This window comes from Myotis brandtii, unplaced genomic scaffold (genome assembly GCF_000412655.1).
Source record: "Myotis brandtii unplaced genomic scaffold, ASM41265v1 scaffold577, whole genome shotgun sequence".
NCBI lineage: Eukaryota > Metazoa > Chordata > Mammalia > Chiroptera > Vespertilionidae > Myotis > Myotis brandtii.
The window spans coordinates 1,270,920-1,294,133 of NW_005370161.1; the positions used below are offsets into that span (position 1 = coordinate 1,270,920).

Genomic DNA, 23,214 nt, shown 5'->3' on the forward strand with positions numbered 1-23,214 from the left:
GAGAGAATCTTAAAAGCAGCAAGAGAAAAACAGTTAGTTACCTACAAGGGAGCACCCATACGACTGTCAGCTGATTTCTTAACAGAAACTTGGCAGGCCAGAAGGAAATGGCAAAGAATATTCAAAGTAATGAATAGAATTGACCTACAACCAAGACCACAGACAAGAAAAAGCTAAAGGAGTTCATCACCACCAAACCAGTATTACATGAAATGTTCAAGGGTATTCTTTAAAAAGAGGAAGAAGAAGAAAAAGAAAGATTAAAAAATATGAACAATAAAATGGCAATATATACATATCTATCAACAATTGAATCTAAAAGTCAAAATAAACGAACAAGAATTCTAATGAACAAAATAAACTGGAAACATGGAACAGATTAATAAATTTCAGAGGGGAGGGAAGGAGGGTGGGAAGAGATTAACCAAAGATCTTATATGCATATATATACATTACCTATGGACACAGACAATAGGGTGGTAAAGGCCTGGGGCAGGACTGGAACTGAGTAGTGGAGGGCAATGGCAGGAAGAATGGGGAACATCTGTAATACTTTCAATAATAAAGATTTAAAAAAAAAACAAATAAAGAAAAGACTAAATAACTATAGTGGAATAGCTGGATCTGTTGTACACCTGTGTTCTTGGACACACAGTAACAGTTACTGTGTGTTGCTTTCATTTAGCCACCTTGAGGTCAATTTGGCAGTTACACATTATACCTCTTAAATTATCTATGTCCTTTAACCCAGGAATTCTACATGGATAAATACTGTACACTACCTCACAAAGAGGGGAAGCCAATTTACGCACAAGGATGCTCGCCTCTCCACTAACTGTTGTTAGTAACAGAGCTGAGAAAAACCCAAATTTATTAAACAAAAAGGAAATTATTTAATAAGTGCCTACCATACATAGAATGGAAACTATGCAACCTTTAAAAAATGAGATTTTTCAAACTGGGTGACATGGAACATTTTACAGTATTCCATTCTGGTTAAAAGCAGGGCACAGATATGTATGCACCTTAATCCCTGATGTGAAGTCTTCGGTGAAACAGACCAAAACATCTGCAGCTGTGCCATGGGCCCAATAGACCCCCAAGCACCAACCACCAGCAGGGTCCTCACTGAGCATCAGGAAAGAGCAGCTCACACAAGCATGGAGGTACGGGGGCACAAACAAACATGGGACCAGGAGAGTGTGGCATTATGGGAAGGGGTTGCTCTATGGGTCTAAAGCTGCAGAGCTCAAGCCCTGGAAGAAAGACTTTTTCATCAAATTCAGGAGGCAGAGGCCATGTGAACCAACCCAGTGGTACAGACAAAGCCCTGCTGGGAAGGACCAGATGGCCACACAGTCCAGCTTGGCCCTGGCAGGAGCACAGACAGGAGGGTACAGAGAGACCCTGCTTTCATAACTATTATTTTGTAAAATAGTTATTTGCTAAATAACCTTTCAATTTTATTTTTAACAAAATTATAAATGTACATAATTAAAGTCAAAGAATTCCATAAAGCTTATGGTGAAAAGTGTCCCTTCCGACAGGCATCTCTCTTGGTTCTTTTCTCTTCTTTTGGTATTTCTCTTCACATTTCTAATTCCCAGGTTCAGTCCACTTGTCTTGACTTTACAGTCTGTGTCATCCACTAACCTCCTACTATGAACATGAGAATTAACCCTTAGAGTCACCCACGCATCTCCACCTGCTCAGGTCTGACCATCAGTCTTCAGTACCCACTCTCAGGACACTGTCAAGACATGCACGTGGGAGCTCTGGAACCTTATTCCTCCTGCTGCTGCATCCCCCTTCTTGTACTATGTAGGGGCGTCCTGGAGTTAATAAGGGCTTGCTGAGTGTCCTGGTACTCATGCCAATTTATCTTCAAACTCTCAGCCAGGGATTACTCAAACACAGCAGGGAACAGCCTGTGATCTCCTGCAGCCACCATCTTCCTACTCCCAGTCCTCACCCTGCCTGCTCCACTCACTCACATCCAATAGTCCATCTCAGGTTTCCAATGTTCTTGGGCCAACAGAGCAGAGGTTGGCTCCACTTTCTGTTTAGAACAGTCCCCTCTACTATGCCTAAAGACTTTGGCCCACCCCCCAGGGGAAGAAACTGCAGTCTTCAGCCAGGGTAGGGAAGGGATCATCAGGCTAGGTGGGGCTGAGAGTCTGACTGCTTCTTAAACAGGCTTTACACCAATTTCCTATTTCAGCCCTATTTTTATTGCTGGCCCCATTTTCAGAGTTATATGGTAATGTCATTCCTGAGACTTGGGGATGGGGGAGAACAACTGTTGCAATGCAGTACATTCAACTCCCAGCCCCCCTGTCCCAAACATACACACACGCACACACACACATATGCCTCTTAGCTTTCTATTTTTTAGATCTGCTAGGTCCCTCTGCTTGTCCATCTGCCTCCCAAATTCCCAAATTCTGTCACCTTCTCTCTTAATCTTTTGGTAGCTTGTGCCCTTTTAGTGAGTTTTTAAAAGAAACAGGTCTCTGTGAAATTAATCTCCTCTTTTGGCTGAAAAGCAAGGAAGGAAATTTTTTATTTTAAGATGGGAGCAATCAAGTCATTTTGGATGCTAACAGAGGTGATCTGTCAGTGAGAAGAACCTGAAGCCCAGGAGAGAGGTGGCACAACATAGGTAGCAACAAGTCCCTAAGTAAAGGAGAGGGGGCCTGCCCTAGGACACAGGGAGCACTGGGCAGAGAGGTGGGTTGGCAGCATTCCGGATAAGAAAGAGGCACAGTACCAGTTGAGACTGAAATCTGAGAAAGGAAGATCAGATGTACAACCATGGTCTCAGATAAAAAAAGCAAATCCACTGGAGAGGTGTGGCCAGGGTCAGGGCGGGAATGGATGCTGTGCCAAGGCCCTCAGCCAGTCTGCAGAGCTGCATGGTCTCCCCAAAATACCACGCAGTTTTTGTGCCCAGCAGACACTCAAACACAGGAAGGAGCCAGGGGTGTATGTGAGAAAGTGATCACAGAGCGGCCCTGTGAACTGCAGGCTATGGGCAGCAGGGTCACCAAGAGGGACACAGCAGGAAGGGTCCTCTGAGGGAGGAGTCCCGGTCAGCAAGCTCATCGGCACAGTTCTCCTGTCTGTACTCATTTTGATGATTTTTTAAGTTCTTTTTTTCAAATGTTCCAAAATTTCCAATCCTATAGAGAAAGCTGTTATCTTAATACAATGCAGGAAAAAAAACTGTGAAAAGCAAAAAACCAATTCAATATTACAAAGACTAAAAGACTTCAAAGTAAATAAATTTTTCAACAAATTCTCATTATCATTATCTCTTAATTTCCTGCTCTAAATGTAGTCTAAGGCCCAGTCCTGAGCTTGGTGCAGAAGGGGCTCTGCCACCAGCCAGCTGCGGGAGCCTTGCTTTGTCTAAGCACAGGCCAGAAGTCTGTCTGCAGCTTCACTATGTTCAGATGCCCTTCACCTCAAAGAAAGTGTGGAAAGTTCTCAGAGACGTGCAAATGGAAACTCAAGCTCTTCCAAAGCCACCAGTTCCCTTGGGCATCACCCACTGCAGATGAGCTCTTTACTGGCTCATCCCACTCCCAGAAATCCCACCGGAAGACACTGCAGGACTCAACCAAGATTGCCAAGGGAAGCAGAGCCATTTCTGTTCCAGCCAGCTAAGTGCTCCTAATAGCCCCCTCCAAACCTGCAGAAAAGGCCACAGGTGCCCTATAAAAAGCTGGCTGCCTTCACTTAACCAAGCCTCAGGGAATTCTCAGAGTCCCCATTGCAACCCTCCGGAACCACAGTCTTGATGGTTCAAACACATTGTTTGTCTCTGCCTCTCTTCTGATGTGGAACCCACCATGCTGTACACCACAGACAGGGTGGGTAACTTAGCCAGCCTAGCCCACCCTGGCATGCTGATTCACCTCCAGAGCTACATCCAGTCCGAACTCAGGTGAAGGAATTTGGACAACACCAAAGTCTAAGGGGAAAGAGGCCCAGCCCATATAGGACGTTGTTTATATGCCTGAGTTCAGGGGCCTTTCCCTTGGGGTTTCTGTGAAATTAGATTCAGATTTGCACAATTACAACATTGGTCCCAAGCCAGAAGGAATTTGGATGTCCTCTATGTAACAGCTTTAGTCTGAAAAAAGACTCCCTGGTTCCCCACCCCCACACTCAGCCCCCATTCCTTTTGGAGCAAGAGTAGCCTCAGGATGAACCTCTAGGCCAGCCGTGGGCAAACTACGGCCAGCGGGCCGGATCCAGCCCGTTTGAAATGAATAAAACTAAAAAAAAAAAAAAGACCGTACCCTTTTATGTAATGATGTTTACTTTGAATTTATATTAGTTCACACAAACACTCCATCCATGCTTTTGTTCCGGCCCTCCGGTCCAGTTTAAGAACCCATTGTGGCCCTCGAGTCAAAAAGTTTGCCCACCCCTGCTCTAGGCCCTTGATGTGTGTGTCCCTACTGCCCACTGACCTCATCTCTTGCCTCTGCTCCTCCACTCCATTTGGCTCCAGCCACACTGGCCAGACACATCGCCCAGAGCCTCTGCTCCAGCTCCCCTTGGCCTGGAGCCCTTCACTCTCCAACACCCAAAGGACTCACTCCTGCACCTCCTTCATGGCTCTGCTCAGACGCCCCCTTCTCAGGGCTCGCACTGACTGACCATTCAAAACTGCATCCAGCACTCCTAAGGCCCTCCCCCTTCTTCGTTTACACCACAGCAGCATTACCACCTGATACACTGTTACTTATAAGATTTAGGTTTCATGACTCCCACAAGGATATAAGCTTAAGGCATTCCAGAAGAGTACCTGGCACATCACAGGCATTCCATAAATACTTGCTGAATAAAGGAAAGAACAAACAAGGTCTTTGTTCAAATAATTTGTTAAGTAAAAACTCTCTTTTTCAAATGTTGGTCTGTATTCAGTTACCCAGCAGTCCTAAATACCTATGTGCACGTGCCCCCAACTCCTTGCCACCATCTCCCAAGGGGCTGCTGATGAAGTCACTGCACTGTTGGAAGGTCAGTGGGCTGTGTCTATATCACCCTCCCACCAGAATGGCTGAGTTCAGCACTCCATGGTGGCCACTTGGGGCTGCCACCGAAACCACTTGATGGGAAGGGCAAACACTGCGTTCAGAGCCCACCTCACATCATCCAAGCAGCTTCCAGTTATCCTACCCCCATGAAGAAGACTCGTGCTTGTGAAGTCAGAGCCCTCGGCTCAAATCCCAATCTCACCACTGACCACCACAGTGACATCACCTTCCCGAGCCTTGGAAGTGGGTGGAACAGTACCTACCTCTATGGGGTCCTATGGGGACTGAGCAAAGTATTCAGACCAGCATAGCTAACACAAATCAGGCACTTCATAAACATTAGCTGCTCTTATGACTACATTTGTATTCCATAAAAGACTGCGGAAAATTTTTAGAAAATATTATTATAAATTTTAGAAAAACAGACCTCTTAAGGATAAATTGAAAAGGAATAATTTCAAGGTAGTTTTGCAAACTGGAGTCACAGCCACAAAGAGGTATCCACAAGACCCAGACATGCCATCATGGCCACAGCACAAACTCATCACTGCCTGGCTGATGGGCACCGCTGGAGCATGGGGCAAAGGCATGGGTCTGAGCAGGGCACACCAACAACTCGCCCTGAGGTCCAGTGCTGGACAGTTTGAGCAGGTTAACTTTGGAGAAAAAAGGTTAATTGAAAAAGAAAAAAACTGCTTCTTTTTCAACATTGGTTCTGCAAAAGCTAGAAGGGAAACTGTGCATATCACTGGCTCTGTTGTTGCACCCTGACCTGTAACAGGTCCCTCATGTGACATAAAACCAGGCCACAATGAAGGGCAGCAAGACACATGGCTTCATATGCAAGCAAGATTTTAAAAATCAACTGACGTAGAAAGAATCACTCAATTTAAAGACATAATCTCTATAAAGGCATTGTAAGAAGCACTACTTACATGGAACCATGTGAAGACCGTCTCTCTTGTAGATAACCCTGTAAACAGGTTAAAAGATTATTATAATTGTAAATCACATGTAGAAAATAATACAAAGAATGCTCTGTCACCTTAGACATAAAACTTCATCAAACCAAAGTAATTTATTTTTAAAACATAATCATAAACCAGTTATTTGGAAAGTCAAGGTAGTTTTCCAGAGAAAGAATTCTATAAAAAGCAGTTAGAGTCTAAGCTGAGTCTGGAACTTAAAAGATACCGATAAATGAATGCTCAGAGACCCAGATTTCCCTAAACCCTAACCAGACGAAGGAGGCCTACCTGTGCAAACTTCAATGGCAGGTAAACAACAACACCAGAGCCTTCTTTAGGCAGCCCAAAGACCTCAGTCCAGTGAGGATTGAAGAGGATGGGGGTGTCAGAAACTGCCAAAGGAGGATATCCACTTCTATCCATGACAGAAGAAGAGGAATCGACTATCCCACCTCAAAATTTTGAGAAAAAAGAACCACAACAACAAAAACAGATAAAAGACCTGAGACAGGGTGTTCAGACACAGGTCAACAGGCATCATAGGAAAATGATCCCTGAGGGAAAGAACAAAGTGATGCATCCTGATTGCCCAGTCTGAAGTGTGGTGAGAGTTTGCAGGCCACAGTGCAGAAAGGGGGTGGGGTGGTGGGGCAGGTAAAGCAAAGGAAGTCCTGAGAGGAAGAAACAAGGTTGTGATTCAGGGAGGCAATGGAGGCTAAAATGAGCAGGGCAGAGTACCAGAAAGGAGAGGGCCACACAGAGAAGTGTTACAGAGACCTGGGGGGAGGTGGGGGGAGGGGGTTCACTTCAGTCTTCACCTGGACACCAATTAGCACATGTGAGTGAGCAAGCTACCTGCAACCAGAAAGAGCCAACAGAAAAAAAGCAGGACAACAGGCATTGTAGCTCCCACAGCTCTAGAAATATGTTCACTCCCAACAACCAGACCAGGGAACCTTATGGCACAGGGGCCACAGGGCTGAGCTCTTGGAAGAGTGTCGCCTCAGCAGAAGGGCCACATTAGCACCAGACAAAACTGGTGTACTAAACTGGGAACTGCCTAACAATGTCCAGGTATATATCCAAAATAAATGAAGGCAGTGAATCAAACAGATACTTGTTCACAGCAACACTATTCACAATAGCCAAAATGTGGAAACAACCCAAATGTCCATCAACGGATAAATGAATAAATAAATTGTGATATATCCATAAAATGGAACATTCTGCAGCCATAAAAATGAATAAAGTACTGATACACACTACAACTCAGATAAACCTTAAAAACATGATATAAGTAAAAGAAGCCAAACACAAAAGGTCACCATACTGTATGATTCCATTTATATGAAACATTCAAAATACATAAATCCACACAGATAAAAAGTAGATTAGTGGTGTCCAGGGGATGGGGAAAGGGAGAAATAGGAAGTGACTACATAATGGATTCTTTGACGTGATGGACAAGTTAAAAAATTCTGAAACTGGGTGGTGGTTACACAATATTGAATGCACTGAATGCCACTGAATTGTACATGTTAAAATGATTAATTGCATCTTATGTAAATTTTACTTCAATAACAAATAAGTATCCTATCTAATAAATGAGTAATATGCAAATTAATTGTCACTCCATCACAAAGATGGTGGCGCCCATAGCCACAACATGGCGGCACCCAGTCCCTTCAGCCCCGCCGCTGGAGTGTTTGGGCCTGTCAGCCCAGCCAGGGGTCACGGGGACCAAGTGGAGAGGCGGAATCTGCCCACTGCGGTAGCGGATCAAGCCTCGCTGCTCTGCCACCTCTGGAGTGTCTGGGGCCAGCAGGGCCTGCTTAGCCGTCGCTGCGGTGACCTGGGAGCAGCCAAGCGCGGCCCAGGAGCAGGCAGGCACAGCCCGCAGGCAGCACCCAGCAGGGTCTGCTTGGCCGTCGCCACGGCAACTGCGAGCAGGCAAGCGCGGCCCGCAGGCAGCACCCAGCAGGGCCTGCTTACCCATTGCCATGGTGTGGAGCAGGCAGGCCCTGCATAGAGCAGAGAACCACGGGGAGCAGGCCCAAGCCATCAGTAAGACATCCCCTCAGGGCTCCTGAACAGGAGCGGGTGCAGGTCGGGCTGAGGGACCCCCCACCTCGTGCATGAATTTCGTGCACCGGGCCTCTAGTTAAAATATAATATAACAAGGGAATATTAGAAACTATTGCATGCCAATAAATTTAATAACTTAGATGAAAAAATTAGAAGAATCAAGCTATAAAAACTCACTCAAGAAGAATTAGATAAATCTATATGTATTCAAGAAATTGAATTCAAGCTAAAAAACCTTCCCACAAAAAAAGAGCCAACCACATGGTTTCAATGGTGAATTTTATCAAATATTCAAGGAAAAAATAATACCGATTCCTTACTAACTCATTCTGAAAATTGAATATAAAAGAACACTTCTCAACTCATTCTATGATGCAGCATTAACCTGATACCAAAACCACAAAAAGACACAAGTTAACACATCAATATTCCTCATATAGATGTTCAAATTATTAAATCTTAGTATATGAAATCCTACAATATAAAAAAGCATGACAAAGTGGATTTCAACTAGAGATGCAATTGGTTTCATGGTATGTGTTTTTTCAAATCAATGTAATTGATTTTTATGCGGATGGACCATATAAACTGACTAAAAAAGAAAAACAAAAAAGGAAAAGAAAAACTATATGATCATCTCAATAGATGCAGAAAAGGCATTTGACAAAATTCAATATCAATCATGAAAAAATTCTCAGCAAACTTGGAATATAAGAGCACTTTCACATAAGGGTGAGAGACTGAGTGCTTACCCCCGCCCCCCCAAGATCAGGAACAAAGCCAGGACGTCCCCTCTCAGCACTTCCATTACATAAGATGCCAACTACACCAAGTTCATCTATCAATTCAATGCAATATCCATCAAAATCAGAGCAGGCTAAGCTGATTCTAAAATCTACATGGAAATATAAAGAGAATAAAACAGCCAAAACAACTTTCAAATAGAGAACAAAGTAAAAGAACTTATACTGTCTTATTTCAAGATAAAGCTAGTCATAAAAATAAATAAACTGGTCAAAGGAACAGAATGGAGAGTCCAAAAATAGTCCACACTTGGTTAACCATGTTTTACATTTTCTGTGTTATGGTTATGCTTTGACATTTGGGCCTTGCTGATCCTGGAAGTCTGCCCTCCTAGTGTTAGCCTATTCCTAGATATAGGATAAACAATGCACCAGAGTACCTTTCACATGCAAACCACCAATCAGAGCCCACACCCCATCCCTCTGCTATGGGTCCTCATACTATGCCAACCACACCCCCTACTCACTCAGGGCCAGGTACCAGATGATCAGGGACAGCCCCTCTGTTCCAGAACCTGCTAGATGATCCAAATCAGTCCATCCTGAGCCTGCTGACCTTGTCTCGCCCTTTCCTTCCCATGGAAACCACAATCAATCTCATACCTAGCCTCATCTGCCTCCTAACCAACCCTGGTGCTTCCCTGTGCAGTTGTGCATGGCATAGCGTGCCTTCTATTTCTAGGGACCCGTGAGGCTCAACTTCTTTCTTCATGACAGTCCTTTCCTTGTCTGCTGGTCTTACCATTCCTGATTCAAACAAGTCCCATGTACCATTAAAAACATACATACAAATATGGCCCAACTGATTCTTGACAGATCTCAATAAGGGAAGAGCAAATATCACTGTTTTTACCTAAAACTAAACAGGCCATAGCAAAGATCTGACTTCACGAGGAAGACAGCCTTGACTCCAAATTTCTCCAGATTTGGGAGACCAAGTGTCTCATTAACTCACCTCCTGCAGCAGAATGGATTCAGAGTTCTGCAGTGCCAACAGAAGTCTGGGGTAATTAGAGTTTAAAAGAGCCTCTGCAGGGGGAGGATAGGCAAAGCTGATTCAACTTCATTCCTACCACAAACCCCACCAATGCAATTACTGTTTTGAAGTAATTATACTCTTGGTGATGGTCTCAGCAGAAAACGAGGTAGCCAGGCAGTTGAACTTCTTTACTCCTCCACCTCAAAAAATACTGTCTTAGATAAGGCCAATATGTGTAGTGGTAATGTGGTCAACAAGGCCAATGAATGCAGACCCTGAAAGCCCCTCGCCTGACCTGGGCCTGGCTTTGTCCTACGTGGCGTGCCTGTGCTCTGTGCCCTGGGACAGCAGGCTTTTCATCTTTCCACACTCCCTAGTGCAACTTTCCTTTGCGCAGAAGCTCGGGGTTATGCTTATAGTAGCTGCCACAACCCAGGAGGGAGCATTGTTTGTTTCATTTACTATTGAAGATATATCATACTCCACGTGTGTGAATACAGATATGCACACCCATGTTTCAATCCTTTTGAATAATATTGAACTTAATACACTATCAACTTCCAATAGCTTATAAAATAAGTTTTGTATCAATCGCACACATGGGCTTATTAAATTAAAATGTTAAACCTTATTATTTTTACATTCTTAGTTTTCTGAGTGGGTCACTCTCGTTGGCAGAATCAGACAAGGGAAATCTGTTTGGCCTCTCACCAGGGGATTGAAGTTGCCTAAAATATATCTAATAGACTTTCTAGACAACCTCTGAATAACAGTTTTTTCAATCAGTGATAGAGAATTAGCTCTGCACACGCCTTCCTGGGACCTCCCCAAGAGCAGGTTGTCAACCAGTGCCAGGCCCTGGCAGGGGCAGCAGGCGAATTGCTCAGTCCCTGCTCTTTATGATGAGTGTGTGTCCTGCAATTCTTGGTGTCTAAAGTTTGGAAAGTGCAGAAAGAGCAAGAAATATATTTAAAAGCACCTCCAATGTCCAGACAGAAGCACTGACAGCAGTAGAGTGTATTTTCTTCTAGTAGTTCCTCATTATAAAATTTAGATATTTCTTTTAAAAAATGAGATAGATCACATGTGCTTTCAAAACAATATATCCAAATCTGTATATTTGTAGAAAATGTCCATAACAGCTTGTCTTTAGCCTTTTACTAATGTTTATTGATATTCAAAGAAATTTTCTCTGGAAATCAAACTTACCTTGCATTGTTTAAAATTGCTTGCATTGTTTTTATGGTTAGAAAAATGCTTCTATATATCAAAGATCAGACTACTTTTCACATAATTCTTCTCTAATTAAAAGAAAATGTTTCTCTTATGAGTATAAAAGTGATGTATGTTCATTTAAGAAAGTTTAGGAAACTCATCAGTATGTATAAAAAATACTAGCAGATACCAGCTCGCAGAAGCAGATGCCATAGACCTTTGGTTGTACCTCGAGACCTTTAAAATACTCACCTACATACACCCATGCACAGGCACGCGCGCACACACACACACACACACACACAGCTATATTTTATTTCTTATAGATTGTTTTTATGTGTACTTTGGCCTCATATGCTGGCAGATTTCTTCACCTTATGAATCATTCCTGTAAACACTAATAGCCACCTAATAATCGATTGTGCTGTGAAAGTACAGTAACTAATTTACTGAATCCTTTACTACTGGGCGTTTGGGCTGCCTCCAATTGTTAATGATTTGAACTCATGATGTAATGAACATTTTCTGTACATAAAATTAGTGGTTATCTAATTATTTCCTGAAGATAAATTCTAAAGAACAGAATTTTTAACCAAAATGCCTGAATATTTCTAAAGTTTCTGGTACACCGGGACTAAGAGCCCTCCAGAAACTCATCTCTCTCCAGTCACAAAATGACGATGTGAGAGTTAGATCTCTGTGATTCCTTGCCAAACTCCTGATTATAAACCTTCTCAAAATATGCCAACAAGATGGGTCCAAGAATGACAGGAATACATTATTCATTAACACTCAGTTTGGCATCTTCTCACATTTGTCTGTACTTATGTTCCTTTTGTAAACTGCCTACTCAACATTCACCAGCAAACTAGATGACAGTTAATGAAACATATGAGGATTATAAAAAGGGAGGACACAGAATTAATTTCTGGCCAAAGGTTCAATAACTATAAGTAAATATATCGTAGAAAAGAACAAATTCAGGTTTTTTTTATTAGAATAAGAATTTTTAATGGACCTAATAACAATCTAATTGAATTAAAAGGAATTCACTGTGAACTCAGGGCCATAAAAGGTCTGTCTCCAGTTCTCACTAAAAGTGGCCACCACACTCACAAATAGCCTGAAGTCAAGATTTTAGCCTCTAACACTGCTTTCCACAAGAAGAAAAAAGTTATTTGCCAAGTAGCTGTTCTATGACTTGAAGCAAGAGAAAGCAGAGGACCTGCAATACAGAGTTCTGACCGGAAAGCAGGTGCCTTTAAATGTCTGGGGCAGTACTGGGGTGGCAGCTGACTGGGTCCCAAGCCAGGCTGTGGGAAGCTCAGCATAAGACAAAATCATTATTATAGTTTAATCTAAAACAGAAGCTCAAGCTGAATTTAAGGTCCAAATCTTCTTAGAACCTGCAATCAAGTCACTCAGCCTAACAACTAATGGCTCGGAAGTGCAAAGCCTCACCTGCTGGCTGGTCTGTTGTGCCCCAGGAGGTGCAGAGATAAACTTCTGTAAAATCACTATATCCTACAAGTGGAATGGTGCTAGAGAAATTCATTAAAACTGGCATATAGCCTTGGCCGGTTTTTCTCAGTGGTTAGAGCATCAGCTCTCAGACCGAAGGGTCACAGGTTTGATTCCCAGTCAAAGGCACATACCTCAGTTTCAGGCTCCATCCCTGGCCCTGGTCCAGGTACATGTGGGAGGCAACCAGTTGATGTGTCTCTCTCATCTCTCTCTCTCTCTCTCTCTCTCTCTCTCTCTCTCTCCACTGCTTACATTATTTTTAAATGATTATTATATATATTTAGCATATTGAGCCCTAAAATAAAGTCCAAATAGCAGCAAATGTTCCAATGAAACAGTGGTGGGAAGCTCACAAGTTCAGTTTTGGACCTGTTATATCTGATATGCTTGTTAGCATGGCAAATGGAGATGTCAAATAGGCAACAAGACAAATTAGTCTAAGATTGATGGGAAAGGTCCAAGATTGAAGTCACCAAAACAGAAAGTGGGTGAGACCCCAGAAGAAATAAGAGAGGGGAGGCACAATCAGCCACACTGAAGAGACTGCTGTCATTCAAACCATCACATAAGGAGCCAACAGTGCACTCAGACTGTGTTTGGAAACCACCAGCCTTTTAGGGGAAAAGACAGTGCTAAGGGCAAAAACATAAAACCCCCAAACTGAGACAAAGTAGGAACACAATTCAAGTTTGATCAAGTGCTCTGTGTATATCCCACCCCCCGCTGTCCTGGCAACAGGCCCCCTGCCCCAAGCCAACAAGGAGACACCACATGCAAAGGAAGAAAACAGAAATCAGAGACAGAGCCGTTGTCATCAGTTTGGCTCCTCCTTGGGAGAGGTTTTGGGAGGAGTCACTGAAGCAGACAAAGAACCAGTCCTTGAAGAAAGCAGTCTGCATATGACTAAAAAGGGTACATTTTCACCTGCGCCCACAGAACTGCTGGGATCAGCTGACTCAGATCAAATCAGTGTGGGTCAGAAGTCACACAGGTATACACTTTATTGTCACTTTCACTGGCATCTCCTGGAAGAGCCCACACACTGAGATAATATAGACACTCACCCTGGAGAGCGAGGGGCTCCTCATGTGATGGTTCGAATGACAGCAATCTAAGGGGTCTTGCCTGCACTGTGCTCCCTGCATTGGTCAGGCAGGCTGGGCCCTCCAGGGCACATTAGGAACAGGGAGTCAACAGGGTGGGACACAGCTCCAAGGAGCCCACACTGTGTCAGGAGACAGCTGAGTACCAATAGCCATAATGCCATGGAGAGCAAAAGACCCCTCTGCCTCAATATGGTAATAAATAGTGAGCTGCAATATTCAAAAGGGGACACTGCTTCCTCCTGGGTAGATAGGGAAAGCTGCATTGCCAGACCAGGTGAGTTTGTGCCAGACCCTGTGGCAGAATTGGTACGCAGAGTATGCAGAGAGACAGTACTAATGGATGAAAAGCAAGAACCAGGTCAGGGGTTCAGCCCAGTATGGTGGAACATATTACTACATAAGTGGGAGAGGTGGCAGATTGAGCTGGTGTTTGCAGATCAACACCAGAAGACCTAGAACATGTGGGAGAGGGTCTTGCTTACTCGGGCTTTACCTGAAAGATAATCGGTTGCCAAGGACAATCTCAGAGTAGTGAGGGCATGTTGAAATCTGGAATTATATTACTATTGGAGTAACTCCTAAAGTCTAGATAATTAATGTATTTATCCCAAAACACCCATGTGGTGCTGGGAGATTTCCATGTAAATTATATCAAAGCAACCTGCACTAAAAATGGGACATTACTAGGCCAGAGTGGCTCATTTGGCTGAGCTTCCCTGCCTCCCCCTGACCTTCCTGTGCACCAAAAGGTTGAGGGTTTGATCGATCCCCAGTCAGGGAGTGTACAGAAGGCAATTGATTAATATTTTTCTCTCCCTCTCTCCATCGATGTTTCTCTCTCTCTCTCTCTCCTTGTGCATAAAAAAAAAGTGTCATCACAATTAGTATTAAAATGTAGATCTGGAAAACAGCTCAAGTTAATAAGATACTGACCACAAATGAGTGCTTATACTGTCAAGGGAAGACTCAGAGCAAATCAGTTGAAAAGGAAAAAGTTTACTTGAAAGAGATACAAGAGAGTCAGTCTTCAAAGCTGACTCAGCAAATGAAAAAAATTTGGGAAGTTAGGGAATTGCAAATTAAAATGAGATACAATTACACACCTACTAGAATTGTTAAAAATTTTTTAAATGACAATACTCAATGCTGGCAAGGACTCAGAACAGGAGGAACTCACTCTCATTCATTTCTAGTGGGAATGGAAAATGGTGTAGCCACTTTGGAAGTTTCTTACAAAACTAAACACAGTCTTACCACATAATCCAGCAATTGTACTCCCTGGTATTTGCCAAGATGAGTTGAAAACTTAATATCCAAACAAAATCCTACACACAAATGTTTATAGCAACTTTATTCATAGCTGCCAAAAACTGGAAGCAACCAAGACATCATTCAACATGTGAATGGATAAACAACTGTGGTACATTTGCAAAATGAAATATTACTCAGCAATAAAAAGAAATCAGCTATCAAGCCACACATACCAAAAAACAAAAATATAGATGGAACTTAAATATACATTGCTACGTAAAAGAAGCCAATCTGTAAAAGCTACATACTGTATGACTGACTCCAGCTGTATGACATTCTGGAAAAGACAAAACTGTAGATAGCAAATAAGTCAGTGGATACTTGGGGCTCAGGGAAGGGGCTGAAGGGTGGAACCCAGGGGATTTTTAGGGCAGTGAAACTATTCTGTATCATACTGTAATGGTGACTACAAGATAGTAAGCATTTCTCAAAAGCAATACACTGTATAGCACAAAAGTAAACCTTAGTGTATCCAACTTCTTAAAAGGTCATTTAGGATGTTAGGGGAATCCCAGGATGGAATGTGGAATTCAACACTGTTACAAATGTACAAAACAACCTCCCTGTGGGGTGGAAGATACGGTGCTGACCTGAGCCACTTTGGAAATGAGTGAAGTCTGTAAGAGTAATAGCAAAAGGAACTGAACTTAAGCGCTGTGCTCTATTGACAAAGTTGTTTTCCAGAGTTGTGTTAACAACTCTGACACTGCTGTGCATGGATACTGGAATTGAACAAGTAAGTGGATGGAAGATGGTGGGAGCCAGGTGTCTCACTGTTGGAGTTACACATAAGCAAAGGGAGGAGACTGGGATAATCCATGTGGTGTTGGATTAGAGCAGGAAATGTCAGCATGAACTGTTTAGCTTATATATGGCTACATATAGAAGCACTTATAGATGTATATGCACAAGTTAACATATACACACATATTTCCCCTGCTCTGTCAGCTAAGAGCACCTAGAAATAACAACACCCCAGGAGTAATATTCACACCATCACCCAGGTCTTGGTTTTTTATATCATTTTCCAATAAAAGGAACCATGCTCCTAATTCTAGGACAGGGCAGGATCTACAGAGGATAAACCTGGAGCCTCCTGTAGTACCAGAAAGGAAAGAGATGCTTAAAAAACAATGTAAAACATACACACATACACAATGATAGAAGCATATCAAAGGGACATAAGAGCCAACTGAAAGAATTTCCATTGGCCCAATCTGGAATAATTGGAGCAACAAAATTAATTAGCATAGAACTATGAACCAAAGTATAAAATAAACATCCATGGTTCCATACTTACATGAACAAATGATTGAAAAAAATAAATGGGAGAGACAAATCCTCTGCAGATAGTTCCAGCACTCCCTGTGGTGGCTTCAGCCCGGGGTAAGGGGGAGGAGCTTACTACACTCCTTAAATGTGCACCTGACCTCCTTCCACAGAGGCAATGTGCGAGGGAAGTATAATGTGGAGTGGAGAAACCTGACAGACACACCTCTGTTAGGAGCATAGCCAACACCCACCTTGACCAGTCAATTGATAAAATATACTCTTGATTATGTGATGAAAATGGCACTTTACCTCTGTGGTCTTCCTCCCAAAACCTACACCTCAGTCTAACCATGAGAAAAACATCAGATAAATTTCAATGGAGGGACTCACTACAAAATACCTGGTAAGTTGTCCTCAAAACTGTCACGGTCATCAAAAACATTGTCTCAAACTATCAAAGCCAAAAAGAGCCTAAAAAGACATGACAACTAAATGTCATGTGGTGTCCTGGATGAGATTCTGGGACACCAAAAGGACAGTAGGAAAATATTAAGGAAATCTAAAGGTTGAACTTTAGTTAATAATAATGTATCAACATTTATGCACCAATTATGACAAATGCCCCATACTATGTAAAATGTTAAACTGGTGTGGGGTGTATAGGGATTCTCTATGCTATCTTTTTTTCCCCTCTGTGTTATCTTTATAATAATCCTGTAAATATAAACCTGTTCTAAAATAAAAAGCTTATTTTTTTTAAGAAAACAGGCAATTAAAAGGAATGAAAAAGACCAAAGTCACAAACTTTTCAGTAGTCTGCTCATGGCGGGAAAACAGCAACTTTCTCACAGTACTGACAAATTCAGAAAGACTGCATGCACCTTTGGGCATTTATATTGCAGAAGTCTAAGGCAAAGTGTTTTGCAAGAAGATCCAAGATTACAGGAAATGCTCAAGATTTTATCATTTGGGCACCGTGTAACTTGTAGTGTACCTGAAATGCAATAATAAACTGACTATATAAACTGACCAAAAAAGGAAAAACAAATATGATCATCTCAATAGAAGCAGAAAAGGCAGGCATTTGATAAAATTCAGTATCAATCATGAAAAAATTCTCATGAATTTCCCATCAAAAGATCTGCTTACTGGTAACGGAAGCAGAACAAAGTATCAGCTTGCCTCAATAATATTTCTAATTCTTAAGCATGGGACACTGAATATTCTAGAAGGCAGGCTATCAATTCTGGACACCATAAAATGTCTTCACACTTCCTGGTTACTCCTTAACAATAGCTCCCTTTGCTGAGCACTTCCAACAAACAAAACACTTCGTATGCATGCCACTCTCCTCACACCAACTCAGCAAGACAGAGACTAGTATTTCCATTTTCCAGATGTGGAAACTGGGGCCCAGAAAAGCTAAATGCTTTGTCCAAAAATTTCATAGAGAACAAGCAAAGGAGCCAGTCTTTGAACTCTGACGTGCCAGGCCGACCAGCTTCTCCCTCAAGGTTGGGTCATGCCAGAGGCCCCTTTGCCTCTGCAAACACAGCCAGGATACAGCAAGGTGGCCAGCCAGCCAGGGCCTTGCCGGGCTATGAGCAGAGCTCACTGGTCAGGTGAGCAGAGCTCACTGTTCACATTTTTGTGAACAGTGCAAATGTTCCCAGGAGAACAAAGGATTTTTCCTACATAGAGAAAGATCAGGAGTCATCTTGAATCTGTGCCTTTGAAACAGAGCCAGGGTCTAAAAGCTTTTACGGAACCACATGCATCATAGTCATCAATATGCCATTAGATCCTGGACATTAATTCCCTAAAAGTATTTCCGAACCTTTGAAAGGATTAACCCTTTATCGTATTAAATTGTCCCCCTCCCAGAAGCTACACTTGCTGGCTTTTTTTTTTTTTCAACTTTAATGAGACACTGGTTTGTTTGTTTTTTTATCTTCATGAAGGTTACTTAGATAGAGCAATGCTTTGCTAGTGATTCCTTTCACTTTTATTTCCTGAATAATAGGATGATCTTCATTCAGTTTACAAAAGTTCTATGGATCCCAAACATCAAATGGCAAAAACAGTGGTGTACTCCTCCCCAGCTTCTTGATCAACAACTGGATACCTCATTGGTTTTGGAAGTCGGCATACACAGCATCTCAAAATTCTCCCAAAAGAATTGGACTGGGGTTTTAGAAGTCATCTAACCTAACTGTCCATGCATGGGGACTCCCAGTGCCCAGCCTCCTGCTGCCACCTCCTTCCACAAGGTGGCCCTATCCTCTGCCAGAGCACCTACCACAGCCAGAGCCCCTACTTGCTCACCCCACCCTCACCCTCATGGAAACCCATGATGCCACTCCCCCATAGCAACACTTAATCCTGAGTGTGCTCCTTTCAAACAGAACCACTCCAATCCTTCCAAATCTGAGCCTTTCAAACAGCACCCAACACCTAGGAGGGAGGAGGACGAGGGCACTGCCAGATCCTCCTGCTGGAAACAGCTTTTTATGAGTCAGACTAACCTTTCTCAGTCCTGTGGCTGTTATTCACTAGGGAAGCAGGACTAGGCCTGGCAGTCAGAGAAGCCCAAGATGAATCCTGACACAGTCACTTGGGCAAACTTCTAGACTCTTTTAAATCTCAGTGTCCTCCTACCTTCCCAGAGCTACATGAGCAGTCACAGAGCAGCACAAGGGAGTGCTCAGCACTGCAGCCTAGCAGATGAGTCAGTGCACCGGTCTACTGACACTGGAAACCTGCCCCACATGCCAGTAACATCCCCACTCTCTGACTCCCTGTCCAGGAACCTAACAACAGTCAGGAAGCACACTGAAGCAGGACTATCACCTCCAACATTTGTATTTCATGCTCCTAATAATGCAACCTATATTTACCAACTGCCTCTGGAATCAATCTGATTATGCCTCCTGAAAGTAGGATCATGTGCAATGGCCAAGAGCCTCTCAAAACGGGGCCATGGGAAGCTCATCGGGAATACAGATTCCCAGGCCTCACACCTGCTGTTTTAAAAATCCCAGAGATTCTTGTGCACATTAAAGTTTAAGAAGCACTGGCCTAGATCCCTAGAGACCAAATGTCTTTCAATTCCAAGGTTTCTGTTAGGGACTATTTCAGACTAGAAAGCATTCTTTTCTTCCCACTGCTACTATTAATAACGTGTATACACACTCAGCCAGCATGAAGAGTAAACAGAGACTGGCTCAAGTGCCTAGAAATAAAACTTGTAAAAAGAAAATATAAGTGTGCTGACAAGCCTCATCACCATGAGATTTCCTGTCATCTTTTTACCAACCTCCCTCTAAGCACTTTCTCCTCTATTTGATCAAAGTTTGCAGAGAAAAATAGTGATTTTTAAAATAAACACTCAATTCCTAGATGTAAGTGCCACTGGGAACCGGAACAGTCTCAAATTGAAGAAGAAAGAGAAGAAGAATTTACTGGCATTTTCTGACATCTTCTGAAAGCCAGTGAGCTCATCCTTACTGTCCACACTCCCTCCACTGGCTGGAGGTTCTTAATCTAAGCTGCTAAAAGGCCTCCCATACCATTTGGGATTTGTGCTAACTGAGCCAGCACGCTGATTAAGTTAAAACCTTTCCTCATTATAGAGCATTTACTGCATGGTGGGTGGGCTGGGGGTTGAAGGAGAGGGGGGCAGTGGTGGAAGGAAAGGCAGCAATAATGAACTCTACCACATGCCAGAGAGCTAGGTTCTGACTACTAGGCATCTGGGCAGCACATGACAAAAAAAATAAGCCTGGACGCTGCAAGGCCTGACTGGTATGGGGGTCTGAGCACTGCTAGTCTGTCAAAGCCCCCAGGTGACTCTCCTGTGCATTCAGGGTGGAGAAGCACAGCTCCAGGAGAAACGGTCTACTGGAATCATTACCACTGGCATTGTGTAGCAATGAGGTGGGTTTTCTAAAACACAGCACTGCTAATGTAATGATGTGACTGCATGGCTACTGAGTGTCCTGAATGGTGGAAGTCTCTAAGATAAATGGAAGGTTCTTTCCAAGACTGGTGCTCCCACAACATAAATGCACATGTACAAAATGCAATGGTCTGTCCCAACACTGGGCATCCTCTGTGCCTCTCCTACCTCTAAGTGGACTGAATTGGGGAACCTATGGCCAGGCCAACATTCATCTCTGCTTGCTGGGCATATGGCAGGAAAGAGTGAACAATGGCACACTGCCCATTTTCATATGGCCAATGAGCTAAGAATGGTTTTTGTGATTTTAAAAGGTTGGAAAAAAATGAGACTTAGGTCACATGTGGCCCACATACCAAAAATATTTACTATGTGCACCTTTACAGAAAATGTTCAGACTCCTTGCTTGTGACAGCTATAGGTGTGCAGGTGTCCCTATCATGGGTCCACTCTAACAGGCACTGTCTCTGCCTACCTCACAGCCAGAAAAAGCCTGAAATGCCCAGAAAAAGTGAAACCAACATGTGCTCAGTCATCCTAAGAATCTCAAGGAAAAACACAACCACTATGTGCAAAGCTCCCTAAGGAGCAGGGAGAGGCTCCTGTCTCTGTGAACACAAGGAGACAGTCCAGTCGAGTTACTGAGGATGAGTCTCCACAGGCACCTTGGCTGGTGAAAGACCCTGGCAGTCACTTACTGCTGTGCCCCAAGGCTGAGTCTTGCTGTGTAGTGGGCCAAACTGTACTGCCAATGGAAAGTTCAAGATGCCCACAGAGGCTATTGTTGAGGTGAGCCTCAAGTTGAAGACATTCCTGGGACTAAGTGCAAACTGCTATGTCCCCATTCAGCCCCACAGTTAACCTCAGCACTTGGCTGATCCTAGGAAGGACATCAGAACACAGGACACACAAGGATGATTCATAATCAGGATGCAAAAATCTAGAACCATGCTGCACAGACAGCAACCCCCTGGTGCTGATGAAGAGGGCCAGCAGAGGCTTTCCTGCTGGGTCGGTGCTCCTCCAACCAGGCCCTGGCAACCCCTCTAACCAACTCTGCAATCAGCTCCCCAAAGTCAGAACAAAAGGCATGGTTCCCTATGACAGTCTTCATGGAGGCTGACTAAAGAGCACTAGCCAGGCTCCCAGAAACCAAAGGAAAGCAGTACTTGGTTATCTCCCAAATAAACTGTCACGATGTATTCAACAGACAGAAGCACTCTGTGTCGTATACCTTGCATTATATCGCATCCCTCTGTAGGTCATCTGCTCACAAAATTGATTTAGGAGAGATTATTCAATTCCATTTTGCATTTTCATGTTTTGGAACTCTGCCAGCAGCAACTTCTGTTCTTCCAGAGGTCAGAGAGCTATGGACAAGACAATCTCCTGCTGTTGTAAATGGAACTCCATATTCCCTTTATGAATTTCCTGTCAATCTTCAAATTACTTCAAATACGATTGCCCTTCATTTAGACAGTGTTTTATGTCTCCATGTCTACCTTCTTCCCATATTCGATTACCTCGTGTGCTGCAGACAGCTCTCCCCAGAGCCCCTCTGGGCGCCTGTGTCAGAGGGGGTGTGGGTAGATGGGGACAAGGCGGGTGGGGGGAACTGCAGCCTCTGGTTTGCAGCAACCTGGCTGACCACAGTGAATGTAAGCTAATATGTCTTGCATTTTTAAAATTCCTGCTCTTGGTCTCACTTCCCCCAACAACCACCACCATAGCCCCAAATTCTTTTTGCAGAAAAACAAGTGAACAATTGTTATTGTCTTCTCCTCTCACTACTTTACTCAGCCACGAGCCACTCCACATTTGCCAGTGTCTCCCTTGAGGTGTCCTCCATGTTTGATACCAGTCACCCCATCCACTCAGTGCTCCCTGTGCTCTCTGCCAGAATGGGGATCAAGCCCAAAACCTGGGTATGTGCCCTGACCAGGAACCTAACCATGACCTTCTGGTTCATGGGTCAACACTCAACCACTGAACCACCAGCTGGGCAAGAATTTTAAGCAATCAATCAGTTGAGAGGGTCTATGGGAGGAGCTAGGGTTTATGAAGTTCTTGAACTCTGCATAACTGCAAGAATCCTATAAGAAGAACTTTGTTTATAATAAAGCCCGATGGTTCTAATATCCCCTCCTCCCTTTATTTTCCTATCCCTTTTAATAACACTCCTCTACCTTGGCACACAGGCCAAAGTGTGCAATTGACTTGTCATGTCTACATGCACTGGGTTACACTACTTCTGTTTTCTCAAGTAAATCCTTTTTCATAACTAAACACATAGTCAATATTATTTTTCAGTAAACAACACTTACTATGTGCCAGCCCCATTGTACAGTTTCCAAGATCACGCTGAAATGCCCATTTTCTCCAAGGCCTTCTTCCAACCATCCAAAGTGCCTACTTCTCCAAAGCTCCATGTCCTTCTTTTGCTCTTCTCTGATGACTCATACATAGCTGATACTTGATGGCATTGAGACTCGTGTTCTTGCATTATCCCCTCCCCCACTGGATTACATGCTCCTTGGGGTTGGGCCATTGCTCACCTGTGTGTATCCTCAGCATCCATCATGACAGAACTTTTCCATAAACAATGTGTTGGGTTGAATTCCTAGCATCACATCTCACAGCCTCATCCTGGGAAGGCTTTCTGAAGAAGGGGTTTAGGGCTCACTTGATGAAAGCAAGGGCCAGCACATGACACAGGAAAATAAAGAGCAATCTTTATGATGGCTCTAGTCTGCTGCAGTGATAGTATTAATTCCAGTGGAGCTCTTGGCCAGGAATGTGGGAGCCAAAAGGCTGATGAGCTCATCGCTGAAATGCTGGCAAGCATGCTGTTTCTTGGCCCAGCACCAAAAGAATGTGATGTGAGCATTACCCGCCATTAAGCTGACTCAGAGAACAAATGATTAAGTTTCTGATAAATCAAG

The 23,214-nt window shown here is 43.4% G+C and overlaps 1 protein-coding gene across 9 annotated transcripts in view; it reads right to left on the reverse strand.

The window, feature by feature from the left end:
• Window positions 1-22,987, reverse strand: part of PCBP3 (poly(rC) binding protein 3) — a 195,031-nt gene extending 172,044 nt beyond the window's left edge. For 4 of the 9 annotated variants that reach the window (XM_014549974.1, XM_014549977.1, XM_014549978.1 and 1 more), the window contains exons 1-2: window positions 22,828-22,986; window positions 5,987-6,024 (exon numbers count right to left, since the gene is read on the reverse strand). The gene's annotated coding sequence lies outside the window, so the exon portion shown is untranslated. Of the gene's footprint in view, window positions 1-5,986; window positions 6,025-22,827 lie in introns of all 9 variants that reach the window. The other 5 variants (XM_014549982.1, XM_014549979.1, XM_014549983.1 and 2 more) reach the window with 3 other exon arrangements.
• Window positions 22,988-23,214: the final 227 nt, after the last annotated feature.